Below are 21,189 nucleotides of genomic sequence, written 5' to 3'. Positions count from 1 at the left end.
CTGAACATGTCGAGGTTCTTGCTGCCCAAAAGGAGGCTGGGGGTTCGGAGATGTGGTTAAGGGAAGCATATCAAAGGAATAAAGACCTCAATAAGGAGCTCCGCCGGGCAAAGGATATGCGGGAGCTTTCCAACTCCAAGCTCATCGGCAAGCTAAATAAAGCTAGGGAGGAACTGCAGAAGGCCCAAGACAAGCTAAAATCGGCCAAGGTGAGGCTGCAGGAGGCCAATGATCGAGCTAACTGGTGCGAGCAGATTGCAAATAGGGCCATTGATGACATCAAAGCGGAAATGGAGGCCCGGATAGACTTTGCATGCAAGGAAACCAAGTCCGACACCTACTCGACGTTCCTTTACACCCTTTGGTTGAACCATCCCGAGATGGATTTTGCCTTTTTTGGGGAACAAGCCGTCGAGAAGGTGAAACGGTACGGGGCCAAAGCTGCCACTCCGTTAGATTCATCTGAGGCTGCCCCGCTAGCTATTCTCTCCGAAGTTCAACCGGTCGAAGTTGCTGAGGTGCAGGCCGTTAAAGCTGACCAGATCTAGCCTATCGAGGTCCATCCCGTTGAAGCTGTCGTTCCTCCTAGCTAGGCTTCCTTTCTGTTCTTCTTTTTCATTTTATTTTCTAATTCAAGCATTGACTTAATGAAAGGAAGTTTTTTCTTGACTTTTTACCTCTTGCTTTGAATTTCTCTCATGGATTCAAGCCAATCAAAATTGAAATTTGCCGAAGTCTCAATAAATGACTTTTTGAACTTGTCTCCTCAATATAACTTGATACAAGTCTTCGAAAGCTTCTATATATCAGAATAAGCTCAAAAATTTCACTGTGGAGGAAGTCTTCAAGAATATTACTTGAAAATGATAAGTCTAGATAGATCCAAAGAATTCCCAGCTCGCAGATTAGCGAGCTTAAAGGTAGGTCATTAATCTATAAGCGTAATAACCGCAAATGCATGTCTGATAAGGTATTTCCCATACTTTAGGTGTAACGACACATTAGAAAGTTTAGATTTTATTTAGAAATTATTGAATTTCTTAATTAGTTTTGTTTGGAGGATTTTTGCCAATTAATTGTTAATGTGGCAATTTAGAGATTTTAATTGAGGAAATAGTATTTAAATATCAATTAAATAGCATTTAATTATATTTACTTATTGTGAAATTAAATGCAAGGACATGAGAGTCATTTAGCAATTTGTGATTAGAATTTAATTAATTAATTAGAGTTATTATTCTTAAGGGATTGAGGTATCCGAGCGTGAGAAGGTTTTTGGTTGGTGAAGTCTCCTGGTTATAATAGGAGAATGAGTTATGGCATTAGGGCTTCTTAGATAAGTGTATATATATAGTTTCATAAGTCACAATTTTCTCACGCCGCGTAAAGAGAAGAAGTTTGCGAAGAACAGAGAGTTTGAAAAGCATTGTAGTGTTTAGATTCTCCATTGCAATCGCTCGATCCGATCAGAGTTAGCATAAGGCAAGTATCCTATCTATAATTCCTTTCATTACAAATTCAAATTAGTTTGTTCTCAGTTTATTCCATCACTTCTTTGAGTTCTCAGATTTATATCAATTCCAGTGTATATATATATATGCGTAGAGCAGTGAGTGCATGAGGAAGTATGTGGGATTCTTTATAGTGAATCTTTTAAATATGATCTTTAAATCATATTAGCAGTGATCTCAGAATACCAAGACTCTTGTGTTGGGTTTCCAGTTTAATCAGTCAGAATGTTCATGCATATATATATATATTCTCATGCGATATATTATTACCCAGTGAGTTAGGTTAAGCTATGCATAATCCTTTACAACGTTTTCTTTCCTAAGCGATTGATTTAATGCATCTTGATATTATTTTATATCAATTGGTATTGTTCTCCGAAGATTTCTTTTGGAATGGTGTAGTGATGCTAAGTTTTGATTCGAGAGATGGTCTTTGTTATCGTAAGCTTCATTTTGTATAAGTTTCCAGTCATTCGAATGAGCCTCCTTGTCATTCGAATGAGTTTAGTGGTATCCGAATGAGTTTTCAGTGTTATCTTAAGTTTTTCCCTTATAATGTATCAGTCATTCGAATGAGTCCTTTGTCATTTGAATGAGTTATGTGTTATCGTATCATTCGTATGTATTTTTGAGGTTTTGAGACTGTCATTCGAATGAGTTTTCTTGTCATTCGAATGAACCCTTGAAAATTTGAATAAGTTGTTGCTTTGTATAGTCTAGCATTCGAATAACCCGTGAGTACCCCATAAATTCATTCGAATGAGGGTACTGTTGCATTTGAATGAGTCACTTTTTGCCAGTTCAAAAGTTGGAAGTTGTCAAAATTCATTCGAATGAATTTGTGAGTCATTCGAATGAGTCCTTGATCAAATCCGAATAGCCTTTGTTATATATCATCTATCATTCGAATGAGCATCTGTCATTCGAATGAGTTTCTGCCATTCGAATGAGCTTGCTGTAGTCCATTTTTTTCATTAGAATGGGCTGCTGTTTCATTCGAATTGCTTCCTTATGCTTCCTCAATCATATAAATAGTATCATATGGCATTCGAATGGCTTCCAATAAATTCTTAATGCAAGTCTTAAATTTAATATAAATATTCAATTATTCGAATATTGAATTTTTTATGCCAAGATATGATAAAATCCAATATGCCTTGCCTATACTTAGAAATTTCAAAATATTTGTATCTCAATATGGTTGGTAAAAAAATTATATACCATGTTTAGTTGTTAATTATGACATGATAAGCATTATTTTGTGAGATTATGTGCATAAACATTTGTATGAGCATTGAGCATGACTTTATATGGAGCATTGCATATCGTGTGCCAGCACCTATATGAGCATTGCATTATGCGCGCCAGGCGGCTTATCCGTGGGGATCCCACTAGTATCAGTTTAGTTATATCTCAGTTATGAGTCGCTCGCCTATTATCGACCAGGGGGCTAGGGGTATATTGCCCACAGTATGTGCTTATATTTTTTATGTTTGCAGGACTCAGATCAGTCAGGTATGTATTACAGTTATGTGGGCCTACGTGCCAAAGTTGCACACCTACATTTAGTTACAGTTTATGTGCATTACATCTTATAAATGCCATCCAGTGATTATTATATCTCTCAGTACAAGTTCAGTAAGTATTTTTATCAGTATCAATATTCTTCGATTCAGCTTTAGTTATTCTCTTCAGTTTATTACTTGCTGAGCTTTGTAGCTCACCTTGTACTCTTCACCATTCTAGGTCCTAGTGGGGGAGTACCAGATGTGGGGCCTAGCAGGAGTGTCAAGTAGTGTGTGTACATGGAGCCGCTCAAGACCAAAGATGTCTGGGAGTTTATTAGTTGGTGTTTTTATCAGTTTAGGTTTATTTTATATTCTAGTTTAGAGATTTTCCCCCTTAGATGTAGTTTATGGTTTTCAATTGATTGAGATGTTCAGTTGGTATGAGATTTCAGTTTGTCAGTTAGTTTATTTTATTTTTTCCGTAGCACCTCTTCTCAGGCAGTTCTAGGAAAGGGGGTGTTACAGTATTGGTATCAGATCAGTGTTTTGAGGAGTCTCCAGTACACACATAGGATGTTGTGTAGAGTTAGGACTTATGTCCGTCAGTTAGATAAGATTGGCCCAATTTATAGTATTCTAACCCTGAGTGGTGATGCAGGAAGATAAGTAATCAAAGTGGACGACCCCGTACTCGTAGCCAGGCTACTTCTAGGCCAGGCGAGGTTCTAGTTCCCACACCAGGCTCACCAGTGGAGTCTGGTAGTGACTTACGACGAGAGATGACCGAGATGAATGGTATGATAGCAGGCTTGATGAGGGTGGTTGATACCCTAACTCCTAATCAGCTGAGGCAACCACAAGAAGCAGGAGGCAGTGGAGGCGATCCACCAATTACTCCAACAGTTCCAATTGTAGAGATGGATACCGGAAGCCAATTACTAAAGGATTTCATGGCTTTCCGATCACCTACATTTCATGGAGGCACAGATGCAGTAGCGGCAGAGAATTGGATGCTATCGATAGAGAAGCATCTCCGATCTATTGGTTGTACGGATGACCGACGAGTACGACTTAGCACGTTCATGTTCCGAGGCGACGCCGAAAGATGGTGGGAGACTGCTCGCCAGAGGTTTGGTGATCGAGAGCCCACATGGGTCGAGTTTCAACAAGTGTTCAACGACGCTTATTGCCCAGCATGGGTCAAGGAGCAGAAAGTCTATGAGTTCATTGAGTTGGTGCAAGGTACTAAAACGGTGGCTCAGTATGAGGTAGAGTTTACAGCATTATCACGATATGCTCCGGAGTTGGTGTCCACTGAAGCAAAGAAGGCCACCAAATTCCAGAGAGAATTGCGTGCAGATATCTGACATGCTTTTGGAGGAGCTCTAAGCGTGGATTATGCCACGGTAGTTCAGCGAGCGTATGCTATCGAGCGGGATCGCAATGAATGGAGAGCGACACAAGCAACTAAGAAGGGAGCCAATACAACTCAGGGCTCATCCAACAACAAGAAGAGGAAGTGGACAACTGGACAAGGAAATAAGGCAGAGAACAATCCACAATGTGGTTAGTGTGGAAGGAAGCACGGAGGACTATGCCTAGCTGGGAATAACGTTTGTTTCAAGTGTGGACAAGAGGGGCATAGAAAGAAAGATTGCCCAAGGAATCAAGCAGCACTCCCCACACTAGAGGTCACTTGTTTCAGGTGCAGACAAAAAGGACACACAGCCAATCGGTGTATTCAACCGCCCCAGAATAGAGGCCAGCAGGCGAATCAGAGGCCACCAGCAGCTAGAGGGCCATGGGCACCTATACCAGCACTACTAGTAGCTCAGCATCCACCGCCCGCAGATAGACATGTGCAGGGTAGAGTTTATGCCCTTACCACAACTAAGGCAGAGCAGGGCGACGGGACTATCCAAGGTATTCTATCCCTATATGGTCATGATGTGCGTCCATTATTTGATACTGGTTCTACACATTCTTTTATTGCACTGCGCACAGTATGTTATGTTCCCCATTCCCGGATTTCTTTGCCGTACTACTTGATTGTGTCTACACCGGGAGATAGGATTATGGTGGCTAGAGAAATGTTTGAAAATTGTGAGATCGAGGTCCATGACAAGAAGTTATTGGGAGATTTGGTAATTCTCGATGTTAAGGATTTTGATTTGATCCTTGGCATGGATTGGTTGTCACGGCATTATGCAAGAGTTGACTATCGGCGAAAGATTATTGACTTCGAACTACCTCAACAACCGGTTCTCATTTATAGAGGAGTTAAGCCTATGGCTATGATTCCTATGATTTCAATGATGAAAGTTAAGAAGCTAATGTGTGATGGATGCGAGGCTTATCTAGCCTTTGTAACCACTGACGAGGGAAGCAAGAGGAAGTTATCCGAGTTACCAGTAGTACGAGATTTCCAAGAAGTTTTCCTAGATGAGCTACCAGGATTACCTCCTCGGAGAGGATCGGAGTTTACTATTGAGTTATTACCCGGTACGCAGCCTATCTCTAAGGCTCCATATCGGATGGCACCTAATGAGCTAAAGGAGTTGAAGGCCTAGTTAGAAGAATTAATAGAGAAGGGTTTTATTTGACCCAGTTCATCCCTGTGGGGTGCACCAGTATTGTTCGTGAGGAAGAAAGATGGATCTTTGAGATTATGTATTGATTGTCGCCAATTGAACCAAGTGACAGTGTCCCTTACCTCGAGTGGATGACTTGTTAGATCAATTGCGAGGAGCTAAGGTGTTCTCAAAAATAGATTTGAGATCAGGCTACCACCAAGTGTGAGTTAGAGATGAGGATATTCAGAAGACTGCTTTCAGGACTCACTATGGACACTACGAGTTTGTGGTGATGCCATTTGGGTTGACGAATGCCCCAGCTGTTTTCATGGATTTGATGAATCGAGTTCTACGTGAGTACCTAAATCGATTCATTATTGTCTTCATCGACGATATTCTAGTCTACTCACCTAATGTGGAGGAGCATATGGAGCATCTTACACTAGTATTGCGGAGGCTTAAAGAGGAGCAACTATAAGCCAAGTTCAGCAAGTGTGAGTTCTGGCTTACTCAGATTGGATTTTTAGGTCATGTCGTTTCTGGAGACGGTATTTCAGTGGATCCAAACAAGACTAAAGCAGTTATGGATTGGCCGAGGCCGATGACAGTGACAGAGATACGTAGTTTCCTAGGTCTTGCAGGATATTATAGACGATTCATTGAGGGGTTTGCTCGTTTATCTTCCCCTATGACTAAGCTAACAAGAAAAGGAGAGAAGTTTGAATGGAATGACGCGTGTGAACGTGCTTTCCAAGAATTAAAGTTAAAGTTGACTACCGCACCAGTTTTAGCAATTCCAAGAAGTGGAGAGAAATATTCCATTTACAACGATGCATCCCGTTCAGGTTTGGGTTGTGTATTGATGCAAGAGGGTCGAGTTAATGCTTATGCATCCAGACAATTGAAGAAACACGAAGTGAACTACCCCACTCATGATTTAGAGTTGGCAACAGTAGTATTTGCATTGAAGATATGGCGACACTATTTGTATGGTGAGAAAGTTGAAATTTATACAGATCATAAGAGCCTACATTATCTTTTATCCCAGAAGGAACTGAACATGAGGCAGAGACGTTGGGTCGAGTTATTTAAAGACTTCGACTGTGAGATTCTATACCATCCAGGAAAGGCTAATGTAGTAGTCGATGCTTTGAGTCGACGATGAGCTTCTATGGCTACGATGATGGTTCAAGAATGGAGGATATTAGAGCAATTGAGTGCTCTATCTATTTCAGTCTCAGAGGATAGTACAGTGATGAGTTGTGCTTATATGAGGGTGCAACCTGAGTTATTTGATTTAATCAAAGACTAGTAATTAAAAGATGAAAAGTTAGCACGAATTTTGGCTGATATCGAGAAATTTTCTCCTTTGGGATATACTCTACGGAGTGATGGTATACTCTTATATCAAGGACGTATTTGTATACCCGATGGTGGAAAACTTAAACAAGAGATTTTGAATGAAGCACACAAGAGTTGCTAGACTATTCATCCAGGTGTTGCGAAAATGTACCACGTCCTTAAGCGACAGTATTGGTGGAGTGGTATGAAGAAAGATGTAGTCAGATATATTTCACAGTGTGTAGTATGCCAACAAGTTAAAGCGGAACATCAGAAACCCTCAGGTTTATTGCTTCCATTACCTATTCCGGAGTGGAAGTGGGATAATATTGCTATGGATTTTGTGATGGGTTTACCCAGGACTACTAAAGGCTATGATGCTATATGGGTGATTGTTGACCGTTTGACTAAATCAGCCCATTTTTTGCCTATTAAGAAGACTTATCCATTAAATAGATTTGCCAGAATTTATATTAAAGAGATCGTGAAGTTACACGGTGTTCCATCCAGCATTGTATCAGATCGAGATCCTCATTTTACTTCTTATTTTTGGGGAGCTTTGCACGAGGCATTGGGATCTCAGCTGAAGTTTAGTACGACATTTCATCCACAGACAGATGGCCAGTCAGAGAGGACTATTAGGACTCTCGAGGATATGTTGAGAGCTTGTGTTCTAGATTTCCAAGGTAGTTGGGATGAGCATTTACCTTTAGTGGAATTTGCTTACAACAATAGTTTCCATTCAAGTATTGGAATGTCACCTTATGAGGCTTTGTATGGGCGACCATGTCGATCCCCAATATGTTGGGAAGAGATGGGAGATAGGACTTTATTGGGTCTTGAAATTATGGAACAGACGACAGAAAAGATTCGAGTTATCAAAGCAAGAAGAAGATAGCACAAGACAGACAGAAGAGCTATGCAGACAAGCGACGGCGAGGCCTCGAGTTTGACGTAGACGACCATGTTTGGTTGAGAGTCATGCCTATTAAAGGTGTGCGGAGATTTGGCGTAGCAGGGAAGCTTAGTCCCCGTTACATTGGTCCATTTGAAATTTTGAGACGGATAGGGACTTTGGCATATGAGTTAGCTTTGCCACCTCAGTTGTCCCATGTTCACAATGTGTTCCATGTTTCGATGTTAAGAAAGTATGTGCCAGATCCTCAGCATGTCATTGATTTTCAAAATCTTGAAGTTGGAGAAGATGTGTCTTATGAAGAGACGCCTACCAGCATTCTAGAGCGAAAAGAGAAAACCTTGAGGAATCGATCAATTCCTCTTGTGAAAGTATAATGGCAACAACACTCATAAGAAGAGACGACGTGGAAGCTGGAAGAAGAGATGAGGCATCTTTACCCCTCATTGTTCGAGTAATCAGTTACGAATTTGGAGTACCAAATTCTTTTAAGGAGGGGAGAAATTGTAACGACCCATTAGAGGGTTTAGATTTTATTTAAAAATTATTGAATTTCTTAATTAGTTTTGTTTGGAGGATTTTTTTACAATTAATTGTTAATGTGGCAATTTAGAGATTTTAATTGAGGAAATAATATTTAAATATCAATTAAATAGCATTTAATTATATTTACTTATTATGGAAATTAAATGCAAGGACATGAGAGTCATTTAGCAATTTGTGATTAGAATTTAATTAATTAATTAGAGTTATTATTCTTAACGGATTGAGGTATCCGAGCGTGAGAAGGTTTTGGGTTGGTGAAGTCTCCTAATTATAATAGGAGAATGAGTAATGGCGTTAGGGCTTCTTAGATCAGTGTATATATATCTATATAATAAGAGAGGATGGTTTTTGAAATGTATAACACAAATGTGAGGGGGACATTTTTTGAATGGTTAAGATGAGTTTTTAGGAAAATCAATGGCTGAGATCAGTTTTGAGGATGTAACTTTCCCCCCCAAAAACCATCACATCCCCTGTTTCCCTCTCACACTCCATCTCTGCCCACCCGCTCTCTCTCCCCCTCTCTCTCTCTCTCTTTCTCTCTCTCACAGTCACCCACCCACCCACGCCATCGCCGCCCCCCCTGTCACCCCATCGGCAGCCGCTCAATCGCCATCGCCCCCAACGCACAGCCTTCACCGTCTCTTTCTCTCTTTCCCACTCCCTCAAGCTCCGGCGCCTCAAGCTGCATCTACGCCGCCATCGCCTCCAGCTCCATCGTATCCTCCTCGCTTCCACCGTATGTATGTGCGTGTGTGTTATGTGTATATGTAAATGGGTGTGTGTGTTCGTGTGTTCTGTGTATATGTAAATGGGTGTGTGTGTGTGTGTTCTATGTATACGTAATATATGTATGTGTGTGTTCTGTGTAAATGGGTGTGTGTATATATATGTAAATGGGTGTGTGTGTGTTCTGTGTATACGTAATATATGTATGTGTGTGTTGTGTAAATGGGTATGCGTATATATATGTAAATGGGTGTATGTGTGTGTTCTGTGTATGTGTATATATATAAATGGGTGTGTGTATATATGTAAATGGGTTTTCTCTCTCACCTCCCCTTCTCTCTCTCTCTTTCAAAAGCTTATTGAAGCTGGGGCAAATGTTTGTCAGATTCCCTGATATTTTATCAGAAGTTGTGTGATTATGTTTTTCATTCTTATATTTTATCAACTGTTTTCCCAGATTTTGATGTTTGATTCAAGCCATGGGAGGACCTGTTTGCACTATGCTGCTTATTATGGCCATTCTGATTGCCTACAGGCCATTCTCTCTGCTTCCTGTTCTTCCCGTATTGTTGCCTCTTGGTGGGTCGTTCTATTGTATTGGATTTCAGGGATTATGCCCGGTTTGTAAATATTAGAGATGATAAAGGAGCAACACCTTTGCACTTGGCGGCTCGACAAAGACGATCGGAATGCGTCCATATTCTCTTAGACAATGGAGGTCTGGTCTGTGCTTCAATTGGTTGTTATGGGTAAAAATTGGCTTAAGCTCTTCATTGTTGTTCCAGCCTTTGGATATCAATTGTGCCTTTGTTTTGATGAATTAATTTGATTTCTGCAGCTTCCCGGGAAGCACTCTTCTCCATTTGGCCGCTAGAGGGGGTTCTCTTGATTGCATCCGTGAATTGTTGGCTTGGGGCGCCAACCGACTTCAAAGATTGTGTTTGTATAATTCTAATATTTTATTGATATTGTTTATCATGTTATTTGAGAGATCATAGTAAACTCAATTAAATTTTTGTATGGATTATTTTTTTATTAATTAAATATTATTATAATGTTTTGTGTGTAAGTAAGTAGAATGAGCTATTATTGACAGAGGTGTTAAACTTTTTATATTTAATTTATAATTTTAATGTAATATAGCTTTAGTTTTAATTGGTGTTGATGTTCTTAATTAAATTTAATTTTAATTATTTTTAATTAAATTTATATGCTGAGCTCTTAATTGTAAACAAGTAAAAATAGTCTCTTCATAAAATAAAAATAAAATAAAATTTATATAATAAAGCAAGATGATTTTTTTAAATTATTAGTGAATATTATTATATTTGATTTCAATGGCTAAGATTAATTTTTAATATATATAAATGGTTGAGATTGGTTGAAATGAGTGGATCTTTCTGCCGATTCACTCTCTTTGTCTCTCTCTCTCTCTCTCTCCCTGTGTCTTTTACTCTCTCACAAACCCACCTTTCACTTAGTGCCCTTTTCTCTCTCTTTCTCAGACTCACCCACCCATGCCGACAGTGGGCAACCTGCGGAGGCAATAGTAGGTAGGGGGACGAAAAGTGGGGGAGACCGGATGGGGGGACGATAGCAGAGGAAGGGGTGCGAACGGGGATGGGGCGGTTGACGATCGAGATGATGCTAGCAGTAGTGGCAGGGCGAATGGGCTGGTGCTCGCAGCGGGGGGGGGGGGGGGGCGACAACGGATGCTCGCGGCGGCGATGGGGCGAGGGAAGCGACGGTCGGTGAATGGTGCTCTTTGGGCGGTGGGTTGTTTTAGACGGAGAGTGTGGGAGAGAGAGAGAGAGAGAGAGAATAGGGGATGGCGAAGGAGATGAGAGATAAGCGCGATGGCGGATCTGGTCTGGTGGTGCGGCGGTGGTGGGCGACAATAGGTGGTGCGAATGGCGGGGGGGCGACAACGGATGCTCGCGGCGGCGGTGGGGCGAGGGGAGCGACGGTCGGTGAATGGTGCTCTTTGGGCGGTGGGTTGTTTTAGACGGAGAGTGTGGGAGAGAGAGAGAGAGAATAGGGGATGGCGAAAGAGATGAGAGATAAGCGTGATGGCGGATCTGGTCTGGTGGTGCGGCGGCGGTGGGCGACAATAGGTGGTGCGAATGGCAGGGGGTCGACGGGTAGGGGCAACCGGCCTGAAAGGTGCGAATCGGGAACGATGGTGGTGGGCCAATGGCAGACGGCAGTGCTCTTTACGGTGGAGGGTGCGAATCTGAATTCAGTGCTTGATTATTTCGCGTTCAAATTTAATATTTGATTTTTTTTGGTTATACTGTGCCTTCAGGCACGGGTTATCCCTAGTAGTTTCATAAGTCACAATTTTCTCACGCCGCGTAAAGAGAAGAAGTTTGTGAAGAACAGAGAGTTTGAGAAGCACTACAGTGTTTAGATTCTCCATTGCAATCGCTCGATCCGATCAGAGTTAGCATAAGGCCAGTATCCTATCTGTAATTCCTTTCATTACAGATTCAAGTTAGTTTGTTCTCAGTTTATTCCATCGCTTCTTTGAGTTCTCAGATTTATATCAATTCCAGTATATATATATATATGCGTAGAGCAGTGAGTGCATGAGGAAGTATGTGGGATTCTTTATAGTGAATCTTTTAAATATGATCTTCAAATCATATTAACAGTGATCTCAGAATACCAAGACTCTTGTGTTGGGTTTCCAGTTTAATCAGTCAGAATGTTCATGCATATATATATTCTCATGCGATATATTATTACCCAGTGAGTTAGGTTAAGCTATGCATAATCCTTTACAGCGTTTTCTTTCATAAGCGATTGATTTAATGCATCTTGATATTATTTTATATCAATTGGGATTGTTCTCTGAAGATTTCTTTTGGAATGGTGTAGTGATGCTAAGTTTTGATTCGAGAGATGGTCTCTGTTATTGTAAGCTTCATTTTGTATAAGTTTCCAGTCATTCGAATGAGCCTCCTTGTCATTCGAATGAGTTCAGTGGTATTCGAATGAGTTTTCAGTGTTATCATAAGTTTTCCCCTTATAATGTATCAGTCATTCGAATGAGTCCTTTGTCATTCGAATGAGTCATGTGTTATCGTATCATTCGTATGTATTTTTGAGGTTTTGAGACTGTCATTCGAATGAGTTTTCTTGTCATTCGAATGAGCCCTTGAAAATTTGAATAAGTTGTTGCTTTGTATAGTCTAGCATTCGAATGACCCGTGAGTACCCCATAAATTCATTCAAATGAGGGTACTGTTGCATTCGAATGAGTCACTTTTTGGCCAGTTCAAAAGTTGGAAGTTGTCAAAATTCATTCAAATGAATTTATGAGTTATTCGAATGAGTCCTTGATCAGATCCGAATAGCCTTTGTTATATATCATCTATCAGAGGCTCATTCGAATGAGTTTCTGCCATTCGAATGAGCTTGCTGTAGTCCATTTTTGTCATTCAAATGGGCTGCTGTTTCATTCAAATTGCTTCCTTATGCTTCCTCAATCATCTAAATAGTATCATATGGCATCCGAATGGCTTCCAATAAATTCTTAATGCAAGTCTTAAATTTAATATAAATATTTAAATATTCAAATATTGAATTTTTTATGCCAAGATATGATAAAATCCAATATGCCTTGCCTATACTCAGAAATTTCAAAATATTTGTATCTCAATATGGCTGGTAAAAAAATCATTTACCATGTTTAGTAGTTAATTATGACATGATAAGCATTATTTTGTGAGATTATGTGCATACACATTTGTATGAGCATTGAGCATGACTTTATATGGAGCATTACATATCGTGTGCCAGCACTTATATGAGCATTGCATTATGTGCGCTAGGCGGCTTGTCCGCGGGGATCCTACTAGTATTAGTTTAGTTATATCTTAGTTATGAGTCGCTCGCCTGTTGTCGACCAGGGGGCTAGGGGCATATTGCCCATTGTATGTGCTTACAGTTTTTATGTTTGTAGGACTCAGATCAGTCAGGTATGTATTACAGTTATGTGGGCCTACGTGCCAAAGTTGCATACCTGCATTTAGTTACAGTTTATGTGCATTACATCTTATAAATGCCATCCAGTGATTATTATATCTCTCAGTACAAGTTCAATAAGTATTTTTATCAGTATCGATATTCTTCGATTCAACTTCAGTTATTCTCTTCAGTTTATTACTTGCTGAGTTTTGTAGCTCACCTTGTACTCTTCACCATTCCAGGTTCTAGTGGGGGAGTACCAGATGTGGGGCCTAGCAGTAGTGTCCAGTAGTGTGTGTACGTGGAGCCGCTCAAGACCAAAGATGTCTGGGAGTTTATTAGTTGGTGTTTTTATCAGTTTAGGTTTATTTTATATTCCAGTTTAGAGATTTTCCCCCTTAGATGTAGTTTATGGTTTTCAATTGATGTTGACTCAAAATTTTATTTCAGTTGATTGAGATGTTCAGTTGGTATGAGATTTTAGTTTGTCAGTTAGTTTATTTTATTTTTCCCGTAGCACCTCTTCTCAGGCAGTTGGGGTAATTACATTAGGCCAATTGGGGTAACCTTTTAGATTTAGCATGTCTTTAACAAGATCATATTGAAAACCTTGCCGAGATGTACATCCGAGCAGATCGTCTTGCGATCTCAGCTAATATGCCACAGCTGAATAGCTTGTGATTTATGAACATAATAATTGAAGAACAAGATGAGTGTCTGGTAGGTCGCAAATAACCATTCTTGGGAAAATTAAGGTAAACCTCAGCTAACACGTCCCATTAAAATATCATGTAAGTCACAATGAGAAGCTTGCCAAGATATATGTCTAGGTGGATCATGGGCTGATCTCAGCCGACACACCATGGTTTATTACGATTTTTAATAAGCTAAGAGGGAACACCTAAGAAGGTCGTAGAACGTGACTTGAGTTAAGATGAAAGGACTCCAACTAACGAACCCTTAGTTAAATAATGGGAGTGGTTGCTCAGTAGGTGCCAAATCTTGACATTAAGTCAAGAGGAATGGGTCTCAGCTCACAAATTTAAAGATATTCAATCGAGTATCAATAAAAATAATGTAATCGAGAGGGAACACTCAAGTAAGTCACAGACTATGACTTGTGTCAAGATGAAAGGACCCTAGCTAGTGAACTTTTGACTTGAAATTATTTAATGGAAGTGGCTGCTCGGTAGATTCCAAACCATGACATTCAATCAAGATGATTGGATTTTTTTTTTTTTTTGAAGCCTGGTCTAAGGTGAGGACTATGGTGAATGCTCAGGTGAATGGGACCTAGCTCGTAGACCATAGCCCCCATACCCCAGACTATCTTCTGATTTTTATTTTTAACAACAAAAAATGCGAATGTAATAAGATTCGGCAAAAAAAAGACACATTAATATCGCATAAATCAAATGCTCAATTTAACAAAGCAATATTGGCAAAAATGAGATGTCAATTGATAGCTAATATCATGTGAAAGAGAAATGTTTGCTTATTGGAAGTATGGCCTAAGATGCTCTGCATTCCAAGCTCGTGGGAGAACGACTCCATCCATGTCGGCCAAGTGATATGCTTAATTGCTGAGGCTTTCTTTTATAGTATAAGGGCCTTCCCAGTTTGGTCCCAATGTCCCATCGCTACTCTTACGAGCTCCGGGGAGAACAAGGTGCAACACGAGGTCTCCGACATTGTAGTACCGGACCCAAACCCTCCGATTACAGTATCTCACCATGCGCTGTTGGTAGGTCGCTACTCTCATGAGAGCTAGCTCCCTTGCTTCCTCAAGTAAATCAAGGTTTGTGGCCAGCAGTTGGTCGTTGTTCTCTAGATCGAAGGTGGCTCTATGTTGACTGATCACTTCATTTTCCACCGGGATCATCGCCTCAGACCCATATACCATAGAGAAGGGAGTTTCTCCAGTGGTGGTGCGAGCTGTGGTCTGGTAGGCCCAGAGCATGGTTTGCAGCTCATCCACCCAAGCTCTCTTTCTGGCCTCCAACTTGGTCTTTAATATCTGCTCGATTATTTTGTTGACAACTTCAACTTGTCTATTGGCTTACGGATGGTCCACGACTGTGAAGCTCTTCTTGATCCCTAGTGATTCACAAAATTGGATGAACTGCTAGCTGGTGAACTGGATTCCATTATCCGTGACTATCTGTTGAGGAACTCCGAATCTGTAGATGATATTGCTCTATACAAACTTTTTTACCTTTGTAGTGGATATCTGTGCAAGCTCCTTTTGCTTCTGCTCACTTGGTGAAGTAATTAATAGCCACTATAGCATGCTTGCATTCACCGCGAGCTGTTGGAAGTGGCCTGATCAGGTCGATACCCCATATAGTGATGGGCCACGGGCTACTCATCTGTTGCAGATAGGTGGGGGGAGCTCGCGACAGTTTTGAAAATCTTTGGCACGTATCACACCTCTTCACCAGCTTTATAGCATCTTGCTTCATGGTAGGCTAGTAAAACCCTTGGTGGAGTGTCTTTTGGGCCAAGGATACTCCCTTAGCATGATTGCCGCAGTGATCGGCACGGATTTCTATGAGAACTAACTGGCAATCAGGCTTAGCGATGCATCTCAGTAATGGGGCTGAAACCCCCATTTTGTACAACATATTGTTGTGGTTATAGTATCTGGCTGCCTGAGCTCGCGTACGCCGTGCTTCTAACTTGTCACCTGGTAACTTTTCTTCTTGCAGATATTCAACGATGGGTCTCATCCATGAATCCAACCTCAGCTCAATCGCTAACATCTCCTACTGACGCCAAGCGAGCGAGGGCATCAGCGTGAGAGTTCTGGCTCCTTGGCACTTGATTCAACTTGCACTCCTCGAAGAAGCGAATTAGTTCCTGAACTTTCTGGAGGTAGGCTACCATCTTTAAGCCTTTTTTCTTGATATTCCCCCTGTATTTGACAGACTACGAGCTGTAAGTCACTAAAAATTGCTAACCGTTATGCCTTGACTTCTCTTACCAAGTGTAGACCTGCCAACAATGCTTCGTACTCGGCTTCATTGTTGGTTGATTTGAGCCCAAACCTCAACGCATAAGGAATCTTGTGTCCCTCCGGGCTTATCAAGAGCACACCAGCTCCAGATCCATGCTCGCTGGAAGAACCATCCACAAATAACTCCCAGATTGGAAATACTGAAGAAATGGGCTCCTCCACCGAGCCTGTGAATTCTGCAACAAAATCTGCCAGTACTTTCCCTTTGACGACCGACCTTGGTTTGTACTCTATGTTGAATTAGGTGAGCTCAATGGCCCCCTTGAGTAGACGGTTGGATGAGTCGAGCTTCTGTAAGATCTGCTTCAATGAGTGTTTGGTTAATATGTCAATCTGATGGGCTTGGAAATAGGGGTGTAGCTTCCTTGACGCGACCACTAAGGAATATACGAGGTTCTCCATTGGGGTGTACCTTGTTTAGCATCAAGTAGTGTGTGGCTCACATAATACACTGGGTACTACACCCGGTCTTCTTCTAGCACTAGTGCTACGCTGATAGCATACTTGGACACTCCCAAGCAAATGATCAACTCCTCTGCTTCCTTTGGTTTTGAGATGAGGGGAGTCCGTCCTATATATTCCTTCAATTGCTGGAAAGAGTTTTCACATTCCTCCATCCACAGGAAGTTCTTTGCCTACTTCAAGACATTAAAGAATGGAATGGACTTATCAAATGCTTTGGAGACAAACCTGCTGATGGCAATGATCTAGCCATTAAGGCTTTGCATTTCCTTCATCTTGGTAGGTTATCGTATGTCAAGCAAAGCTTGGATTTTCTCGGGGTTGGCCTCGATCCCTCTTTCATTCACCATGAATCCCAAAAATTTTCCAGAAGCCACACCGAATGAGCATTTGAGTAGATTCAATTTCATCTGGTACTTTCTTAGAACTTGGAATGCCTCTTTTAGGTCGCTGATGTGGTTGGCAACCTGCCTGGATTTTACTAGCATATCATCTACGTATACCTCCATGATTTTTTTGATCAGATCTTCGAACATCATATTAACTAGTCGTTGGTATGCTACTCCTATATTCCTTAGTCCAAAGGGCATTACCTTATAACAGTATAGCCCCTAAATCGTGACAAATGATGTATGCTCCTCCTCGTCGGGGTTCATAGGAATCTGGTTGTACCCCGAATAGGCATCCATGAAGCTGAGAAGTTGGTGGCCAGCTATTGCATCCACGAGCTGGTTAATTCTGGGTAGAGGGAAACTATCTTTTGGGCAGGCTTTGTTCAAATCTGTGAAGTCGACGCAGGTCCTCCACTTTTCATTCTTTTTCTTCACTAGGACCGAGTTCGCCACCTAGGCCGGGTAATGGGCCTTCCTGATAAATTTGTTGGCTAAGAGTTTGTCTACCTCTTCTTTCAAGATCGGGTAACGCTCAACAGTCATGGGTCTCCTCTTCTGGCGAACTGGCTTATGGTTGGGATAAATATTGAGTCGATGAAGCATTATGTTTGGGTTTATTCCTACCATATCTTCATGGTTCCATGCGAATACATCCAAATTTGTTTTAAGAAAATCAATCAGTTGAGACTTTACCTCGAGGGAGAGGCCTTTGTCTAGCTTGAGGCACCTTTTAGCATCGATGTCACTAACTACAATGTCTTCCAGTTCGTCTGTTAGGCTGGCAGCTCGATTGCAATCCACTTCACGCGGGTCCAGATCATAACTGACTCCTTTGCTACCGATGACTCGCGCTTCCCCTCCAGAGACCATATTGATCTTTTTTCCTTTGAGCCCTATTTTCAGTGCTTCCTCATAACAACGTCTTGCCGAATACTGCTCTCCTCTTATGCACCCGGTCCCATTTGGAGTCGGGAACTTGATTGCTAGGGCTTTGGTTGAGACAACTAGATTCAGATCTTTCATGGCAAGCCTTCCCATGACGACGTTATATGCAGAGGGGCTATCGATGACAAGGAAATCCACCATTACTATGACCTGAAGATCTGATTCCCCAACCGTGAATTGAAGTCTTATGCGTCCTTTCAGAATTACTGTATTGACGGTGAAACCATACAATAGTTCTGGGGATGCTATCAGCTGGTCTGACCCTAGTCCCATCTGGTCAAAGCACCCCCTATACATGACGTTTACCCGAACTGCTCGTATCCACCATAATCCTCTGCACTTTCATGTTGCTAATCCAGGCTTGAACCACAAGGGCATCGTTGTGTGGCTAGTGCACATCTTTAGAATCATCCTTGGTGAAAGCAATATCGTCTGAAACCACTTTGGCTCTCTTGGATGACCCTTCTTGGCCGCTATTCCCAACGAGCAAAAGGTAACCGGCTTCCCGAACATACCGTTCGTGGGATTTGTTAGAAGTCCTCGCAATATGAGGCCCTCCATGAATGGTAAAAATGGTTCTTATCGCAGGTGTTTGGTCCGATTCGGGAGCTTGACAAGGACTTGTTTGGGCTGGCTACTAGGACTGCTGATCTCTTGGGGGCACCACATAATCATGCAGGCGACCCCTCCTAATTAACTCTTCAATCGCGTCCTTTAGCGCCTAACATTCACAGGTGATGTGTTTTGTTTCATTGTAATAAGCACATAACTTATTTTTGTTTCTGTATTTGTCGAAATTCCTTATAGGGCTAGGCCTCCCAAAGCCTTCCTTGTTCCATTCAGTGGCAAAGATCCTGTCCTGAGAGTCAGACAGGACATTATAACTTTCATACCGACCTTGGTGTGGAGGTCGCTCCACTCTTTGCTCATACCTTGCCTTTTTAGCAGTCTGATCATTGGTACTCTACCCTTGGTCTTCTTTTTGGGTATCACCATTACCTCTCTTCTTGTTTTGGCTGGCGTTTTTTGCCCCTTTCTTCTGATCACTTGTTTTTTCAAGCCAAAACCTTCCTCCCATTAGACCTCTTTCTTAGCTCGCTCATAGAATTCGCCTAGGTCTCTTACAGGGGACTTGTAGATGATTTCGTAGAGCTTCTCATCCTTTCAAAGTCTAGCGGAGATCGCGGTCAAGATACTCTCATCCGAGGGGCTTTCCACGTTATTCACCTCCCTCTTAAACCTCTCTATATATTCTTTCAAAGATTTGCCGAACCGTTGAAACACCGTAGCGAGGTGACATGTCGGGGTGAGCTGCCTTCGAAGCGACTTGTACTGGTCGATAAATCTCTTTCAACACTCCTCTCAACTGTAGATACTACGAGGATGGAGCCTTCTTAACCATGCCCGAGGTATGTCTCCTAAGGTCGGGAGAAATCTCGTCATTTTGCTAATGGGCTAGAAGTCTGCAGGTCCATTTGGACGTTGAAAGCATCTAAGTGGTCATATGGGTCGTTATCCCCATTATACTAAGGGATACTGGGGATCTTGAATCTACGGGGAAGAGGCTCCAGCTCGATTTCCTTGGAGAATAAAGTCCTCTCTTTGCGGCCTTCTCTTCGATTATGTGCCCATCTCTTGGCTCCAGCTATTGGATCCTCTATAGTAATTCCTCTACTACGGGGCCTTGATTCGCAGATCACCCCATGAGGGATTGTTTCTCCCGTCCAGGGCCTTTCCCTGGGGAATGGCGATCCCACGGAAGAGGTCGCCTCCTCATCTCACGACTTGGAGAGTTACGATGGGTAGCACAACTTGGGTTGACTCCGACTGAGCTATCCCCCTGGCGTGGATCCCCACGTTGTTGACTCCCTTCATAAACGTCTTCACGGTGATCTCTGTAAGGACTCACACCTGCCCTTCGTTTAGTGGGATGCACCTCCGGTTCATCATCATAGCGTCGTCGTTCTTCCGTCCTTCGAGAGTGTAGGTTTGAGGAGCGAACCAATCCAACTCACCGCAGATCTCTTATGGCTTTTCTTTCGTCTGGAGATAACCTTCCACCTAGAGGTCGAGGGGCTGCCACGGGTGGCATGACCCCCGCTAGCATTTGTGCTGCCTAGACTTACATTTGGGCCAACGCCTTAACCGCATCAGCGAGCTGCATGATGGTATTCTCCAATGCTTCTTAACGCTACTACCAGGCCTGTGTCGCCTCTATCCCAGAGGTAGGGGCCATAGGTGGGCAGGGACACCATGCGGGGACACTAGGGATGGATCTAATTGGAGGGGGGCATCGAAGCGGATGCAACCATGCCCCCAACTTGTGGAATTTTCGGCAATTGGTTAGCATGGTTCGCAGGTTGGTTGGTCATCACTTCGGAACCTTTTGTATTTCTCCTTTTCGACAATGATATTGACCAGAGTGAGCCTTCATTCCAGGGCCAAAATGTTAACATTCGAAATTGGTCGACCGTGATTCGTTGGCTCGCACTGGTGTAATGAATTCGAGAGGGAGAAAGGGTACTAGTTTGGTTTGTTGACCCGCTGGCCGGTCGGCCTCTGCAAAATACTCTGATGCTCAAGTAAGTAAGCGAGTAAGGAAATGCAGAGTATCAGCAAGTTGACAAGAAAAAGCATACCATGGCTCTGGGGAGAGCTGGCTAATATATAGGAGCAGGAGATGTTCTCCTGCATGTGTTGTACATCTGCAAGTGATGGGACAGAATATCCGACACTGGTTGAGGCTCCCATGTAGCGGCAAGGAGTAGACGGGACCCTTATTAATGTGGATGGGATCCGTGATTAATGAGGATGGAATCTAAGGTGGGCGTGTGGAAATCCAGAACTGACTATAATGATGTTGTTGCAAGGGGCTAGGATGGGACCGACATTGGCCGATCAAATGGGCCGAGAGGACGGGGCTAGGTTGGGCTTCAATGGCCCAGCTAGGATAACCCTTAGCCCATTAATATTCTCTAACATGTGATATTCTCATTATGCGAGTTGATTGGTTAGGCTGGCAAACTGCAAGAGTCGCTGGGAGCTTGCTCATATAAAGCCCTCTTGGTCCTGCGATCTGAGCTCGGGTTCCAGCGATGTGCAAGCTTGTTTCGATGAACTCAGTTCGGGGTCTACTAGGCTTTATGCGATTGGGTCGTCCTGTTGGGTCGAACCCAACCCATAAGGAGTAGAACGAGAAATACCCGTAATAGTTAGAATTAAAAATTTTAGTCAATAGCAATGAAAAAATAGTATATTAACGACGACTTATTTAGCAT

General features: G+C 42.2%; 1 long non-coding RNA gene across 1 annotated transcript; it reads left to right on the top strand.

Moving 5' to 3' along the window:
• The first annotated feature begins 9,217 nt into the window (after positions 1 to 9,217).
• Positions 9,218 to 10,168, top strand: LOC127806952 (uncharacterized). The gene is made up of 3 exons (XR_008024543.1): positions 9,218 to 9,500; positions 9,582 to 9,873; positions 9,963 to 10,168. It is a non-coding gene; the product is annotated as an uncharacterized LOC127806952 (long non-coding RNA).
• The last annotated feature ends 11,021 nt before the right edge of the window (positions 10,169 to 21,189 follow it).

This window comes from Diospyros lotus, chromosome 7 (assembly GCF_014633365.1).
Source record: "Diospyros lotus cultivar Yz01 chromosome 7, ASM1463336v1, whole genome shotgun sequence".
NCBI classification, from domain to species: Eukaryota; Viridiplantae; Streptophyta; class Magnoliopsida; order Ericales; family Ebenaceae; genus Diospyros; species Diospyros lotus.
This window is presented reverse-complemented; position numbering and strand designations above follow the sequence as displayed.